Genomic DNA, 6826 nt, shown 5'->3' on the forward strand with positions numbered 1-6826 from the left:
ATTCGAAGGAGAGAACTTCAAACATTGGAAGCAGAAGATGTTGTTCTTCCTCACCATCAAGAAGGTTGTTGACGTCTGCACTATGGAGAAACCAACTGTCCCAAAGGAAGATCCGACCAAAGAACAAATCAAAGATGTAACTGATTGGGAAGATAAAGGCTTTTTATGCAAAAAAATATTTTAAATGGTTTGATTGATGATTTGTATGACTATTATAGCACAATGAAGATAACAAAAGAAGTATGGGATGCCCTGCAGAAAAAATACGATACTGAGGAAGCCGGTTCGAAAAAGTATGCCATCAACCGTTATTTGAAGTTCCAAATGACGGATGACAAGTCTGCGGAGACCCAGTCACATGAATTGCAGAAGATAGCCCACAAAATTATAAGCTAAAGTATGCCCCTAATTGAGCAATTTCAAGTTGTTGTCATTATTGACAAATTGCCTCCGTTATGGAAGGACTTTAAGAATACCTTAAGGCATAAGACCAAGGAGTTATCCTTGGAGAGTCTGATCACCTGCCTGAGGATTGAGGAGAAAGCCCGAAAGCAAGACCAGAGGGAGGAGAGCATTGAATCGTAAAAGCCCACCTTAACTATAATGAAACTTAACCTAAAGCAAAAGGGAATCAAGAAGAAATGTCAGAATCGTGGATCTAGCAACTAGAACAATCAGAAGAAGCAGAAACCACCCTCAAGAGAAACAGTACAATTCCCTTGCTACAATTGCAACAAACCTGGACATATGGCTAGGAACTATAGGAACATGCATCGTCTTGCTGAGAAGGTGAACCTAACAGAAAAGTCATTAGTAGTCATGATCACAAAAGTAAATGTTAATCAATCTGAGTATGCGAGAATCATAGGCAGTCTCAGATACGTTACTGACTGTACTAGGCCTGATATAGTTTATGCTGTAGGATTACTTTGTAGGTTTAAAAGCAGACCTGGTATAGAGCATTGGAATACTATAATAAGGGTTATGAGGTACTTGAAGAAAACTCAGAACCTAGGTTTACATTATTAGAAGTTTCTCGCTGTCCTGAAACGGTTTAGCAATGCTGACTGGAACTCTCTCTCAGATGCTTCAAAGGCTACTAGTGGCTATATTTTCAATATTGCAGGCAGAGCTGTCTCTTGGAAGTAAAAGAAACAGACTATTTTAGCCCAATCTATGATGGAGTAAAAAATGATAGCACCAGCAACAACTAGTGAAGAAGCATGCTGGCTTAAAAGTCTGCTATCAGAGATTCCCCTGTGGGAAAAACTAATACCAGCCATATTGATTCATTGCGATAATATTGCAACAATCGCAAAAGTTCAACATCGTTATTACAACGGAAAGAGACAACAAATACGTTGTAATCACAGTACCATTAGAGAATTCCTCACTACTGGTGCAGTTATAGTGGATCACATATAGACTGATGAAAACTTGGCAGATCCTTTGACGAAATGACTAACCAGGGAGAAGGTTTTCAAAACCTTAGAAAGGATGGGACTCATGCCTATAGAAAGATGAATCACTGTGAGGAAAATCCAACCTGTAGACTAGAGATCCCAAGAAATAGATTCAAAGGATAATAACTGATTACAAGTGATATGAAGTGAATCATTTTGAAACAAACACAAAGTTCCCTTCCTATGACCTAGAGTCTGAGCATGATATCCTAAAGCATAAGAAAGGTGGAACTTAATTCTTAAAGAGATCTATACTTGATGTTGAAGGAATCGTGAGGTCCAATGCGAAAGCGGGAATCATTTCCAATTTCTGATTTTCATAAAGTACAAAATTCAGAGAAAAATTATGCAATTCAAACAGAGATTTACAACATGCTTTTAGAATAAACAGAGAGATTAGGCTCTGGATTACTTACCCTTGAAGCCAAATAAATCTTCACATATTTTTCCTCTAAATGATCACGAAATCTTCATACAGAAATACGAACAAAAAAATAGCAAACCCAACTTGGACACCACCAAGAGGTAATCCTCTATATTCTCTATAGGGGTTGAGAATTATAGGAGGTGTGAGTTTTATATAATTTTGGAAGAGGGAGAGAATAATTGAGAGGAAGGAAAGAGATCTAAATCACACACAAAAACAGACTGTGTAAAATTTTCTATGAAGAAGATGAAGATCCTCAAAACCCGACCTTCCACAATTGATTGAGGAGTGTATCAAGGGCGAAGGAGTTATAACTCCCTCTTTAATTAAAATTCAAATTGAATTTATTAAATAATGTAACAATTTATTTAAATAAATTTTTTGAATATAATATATATATTATATATATATATGATAATTTCTTATCATGTAGTATATATTAAACTACATGTTATATCATATAATATTACATAACCTATAGTTTTTATATTGTATCAAATACAATATAACCTATAATTTGAATTCTCTCAATCATTTGTGGTATTTAATATAATTCACAGTTATACTAAATTTAATTATATGAATCCAATCCATGTAATTAGCATTTGAATCAAATTCAAATATTTAATTCTTCTCAAAATAAAGTTTTATTATAATGTATTAAATACATTATATTAATTATATCACATATAATTAATTTAAATTAATTATATCATATATAATTAATTCCCTTAATTAATTTAAATAATTCAAATTAATCTAAAATTAATTCTCAATAATCCCAGTTGACCAACAATGGGGACCTTACGAACATATGGATTGAAGCTCCAATGGTATTTGAATAATTAATTAAAATCATTTAATTAAATTACTAAACATCCATTAATTACTGGTCACTACACTAAAGACTGAAAGTTGCACTCTTTGCACTACATATATATTTATGTGTCCATTGGATATAACCAGTTAACAGTGCAATGACCCTTCACAAATTACTCATAAATACAGTTGCGCTAAAATTACTGTTTTGCCTCTATAGTTATATCTAACTCCTTAAGTACTAAACCCCTCTCGAGCCAAGAAAGGTTGTGGTGCCACACTATTCAAGCCCCGGAATCAGCTCTTAAGGGAGCAATTTATCTACTTACCCAGACGTTAGGGAATGATTGCATTTCATCTTGTGTAGTTGTGTTCCCAGCTTCCCAATCAGATGAATCCCTAAAATGGTAGGCTTATTGAGTCAGCGATCTAATCACTCTCACCCATACAAATCAAATGACCACCTTCATAGGCAGGAGTTCACAACTCACTTAGGATTCAAGTCATGCCACCTATGGTCACCCTGGTCTTATACAAACCCCTTTGTATAAAATACCCCCACTAACATATCTTTACATGGATGATCGGGATTAGATCATTTGTAACACTTTACAACAATTGTAACATCTACAAAGCAGGTCGTCTTATTATGTCACCAACATAATGTATCCAGCCTTATCCATCTACTACATACCATTTAGGTTAACACTTAAACACGATCCATCTGTATGTCTTTACATACATGTTTGAGCTACAAAAGATAAACTTGGATGTTAGTTTATTGGTTTTCTGGGTTAATGCTACTAAATGTCAAATAAAATACCTCATATTTTATTAAATAAATAAATCATTTGTACATTACAATTACAAACTACATGACCCACGAGATTTAGGGCATCAACCCTAACAATCTCCCACTTTTCCTATAGCTAGTAGGGTGTACATCATAAAAGTCACACTAATACAAAAGTACACAAAACAAGAAACTAGGGCATAAAATGCGCCCAGTTCAAAATCTCCTACTTGTCTTAGACTAGATGTGGCATGTCTCGTAGATCTATACTCTGTAGGTGACCCTCAAACACCTTAGTCGCGAGGGCCTTTGTAAATGGATGAACAATGTTGTGCGCTGAAGCTATCTATGTGACGATCATGTCCCTTTGATGCACAATCTCTTGAATGAGATGATACTTCCGCTCTAAGTGCTTCCCGCGGTTGTGACTCCTAGGCTCTCAGAAGTTAGCCACAGCACCACTATTATCACAATAAATGATGATGGGCTTAGACATGTCTAGAAACACTTTTAGATCAGTCAAGAACTTTCTGAGCCGCACAGCATCCTTAGTAGCTTCACAAGTTGTTACATACTCGGCCTTCATAGTGGAATCAGAAATGCACCCCTGCTTGGTGCTCCTCCAGACTACTGCCCCCTTCCTTAAGAGTAAACACTGATCTTGATGTGAATTTTCTAAAATCCTTATCAATTTAGAAATCAAAGTCCATGTATCCTGTAAAGATCAAATCCTTAGAACCATATACGAGCATGTAGTCCCTCGTTCTCCGAAGATACTTGAAGATGTTTTTAACGACATTTTAGTGATCATATCCTAGATTAGACTGATATCTACTGACTATCCCTACTACATAGTAGATGTCAGGTCTAGTACATAACATCACATACATCATACTACCAACAGTCGGCATAGGGGATCTGTCTTATTTCCTCAACTTCTTGAGGTTTCTTAGGACACTGTTCCTAAGATAGATGCCTAAAAGGTAGCAAGCCTCTCTCTTGGATTTTTTTTGGTTTTTATGTCCTAAAACTAAGTTTGTAATATCTTATTCTTGTTCAATAAAGCTATTATTGAAAATCTTTAGTAAAATTAAATTCTATATTCATGAATCCAATAAACTAAGGATCCGAGGCTATTAAGTTTAAGTTTGAACTTTATGTAGTGACAAGTAAAATTAAATTCTATATTCTTGGTCCTCAATTCCACTACGCATGCCTATTTTTCCATCAAGTTCTACATCGAAAACTTGACAAGCATCTTGTCAATATACGATGCCTTAGATAGAGCCATCGTTTTGCTCTTTCGATCTCTCAGGATCTAAATACCTAGAACAAACTACGTCCCTCTTAAATCTTTCATTTAGAGTTGGGTCGCCAACTAATTTTTAATTTTAGTCAGTAGACCTACATCATTCCCAATTAGTAGGATATCATCTACATACAACACAAGAAAAGTTAGTAAATTGTTGATGATTTTCTTGTAAACACTAGACTTATCAACATTCTGATCAAAGTCATAAGATTTTATCACAGTATCAAATATTATATTCCCAGATCGAGAAGCTTGTTTCAATCCATAAATGGACCAATTAAGCCTACAAACCTTTTGCTTTTGACCTTGGGTTATGAATCCCTCATGCTGCTCCATATAAATGGTCTCCTCAAGATTTTCATTCAGAAAAGCCATCTTGACGTCCATTTTCTAAATCAAATAGTCATAATATGAGGCAATAGACAGGAGTAATCGGATAGACTTCAATATGGAAACAGGTGAGAAAGTCTCCTCATAGTCGACTCCCTCAACTTGGGTATAACCCTTTGCTACAAGTATAGCCTTGAAGGTTTACATCTTCTCACTAGCACCCTATTTTCTCTTGTAGATCCATTTGCAACCTATAGGTTTAACCCCATCAGGTTGATCTATAAGATCCCAAACTGAATTGAAGTACATAGACTCCATTTTGAGATTTGTAGCTTTGTTCCATTCATCATTGTCAACATCCTCCATTGTCTTCTTGTAAGACAATGGATCCTCAACATCTCTGTGAACTACAATAGCTAGAATTTCTATTAAACTCATATAACGAATAGGCGGGTTCGCAACCCTCCCACTACGTCGAGGCTCCCTCAACGCTTGAGGTGGATTTAACCTATTAGATGTACCAACTTCAACAATTTTTGTTGAAGTGTTGGGCTCTTCAACAACTCTTATTGAAGATGAAAGAATCATGAAGTTTGCAACAGAAGCGGGATCGTTCCCAAATTTTATTTTTCACAGAATAAAATTATAGTATAAAGAATTATGCATAATATAGAAAATTACAACATGCATAGAAAAGGGAATTAGGGAAGAAAAAACAACTTACCCTTGAATAATCCAAAGTCTTCACGTAATCCCTCGAATCGGTCACGAACTTTCCTTTTGGAATCTCGAACAGAATCAAAATTCACTGCAAAACAAAACCAGTTTGGACACCACCAAAAGTGAGCCTTCTATATTCTCTGTAAATGATAGTTCATCTGGTAGGTCGGTTCCACCTCAAGAGTTGAGGGAACCTAGATGCAGTGGGAGGGTTACGAACCCACCTGATCATTATCTAGGTTTCACGAAAATCCTAGCTATGGTGACAAATGGTGACGTTGAGGATCTGTTGTCCTATAAAAAGGCAATGGAGGATGTTGACTGGGATGAATGGGTCAAAGCCATGAATCTTGAGATGGAGTTGATGAACTTCAACACGGTATGGGATCCTATAGATCAGCTTGATGGGGTAAGATCTATAGGTTATAAATGGATCTACAAGCACAAACGGGATGCTGATGGGAAGGTGCAAACCTTCAAGACTCAGCTTGTGGCAAAGGGTTATACCCAGGTGGAAGGAGTCAACTATGAGGAGACTTTCTCACCCGTTGCCATGTTAAATTCGATCCGCATGATAATCCATCGAGGTGACGTGATAGTCACAAAGATCGCCTTGGAGAAAAACGTTGCTGATTCGTTTACAAAAGGTCTCACAGCTACAGTGTTTGAGAGTCACCTTTAGAGCATGGGTCTACGGACCACCCGTAAGCTGGACTAGGGCAAGTGGGAGATTTTGTTGTACTGGGTTTATATGCCCTAGTTTATTGTTTTGTGCCTGTTTACTTGTACTCCTCATTTCACTTTAGGACAAGTGGGAGATTGTTGGGGTTTGTGTCCTAAATTCTCGTGTTCAGTAGTTTGTAAATAACTTTGTACAAACACTTGTGATGTATAATATAAATGATATTTACTTTACTACTTGACTTTGCACATTTAAGATTTTCCACAAACCAATAGATACA

The sequence above is a fragment of the Benincasa hispida genome, chromosome 11 (assembly GCF_009727055.1).
Source record: "Benincasa hispida cultivar B227 chromosome 11, ASM972705v1, whole genome shotgun sequence".
NCBI classification, from domain to species: Eukaryota; Viridiplantae; Streptophyta; class Magnoliopsida; order Cucurbitales; family Cucurbitaceae; genus Benincasa; species Benincasa hispida.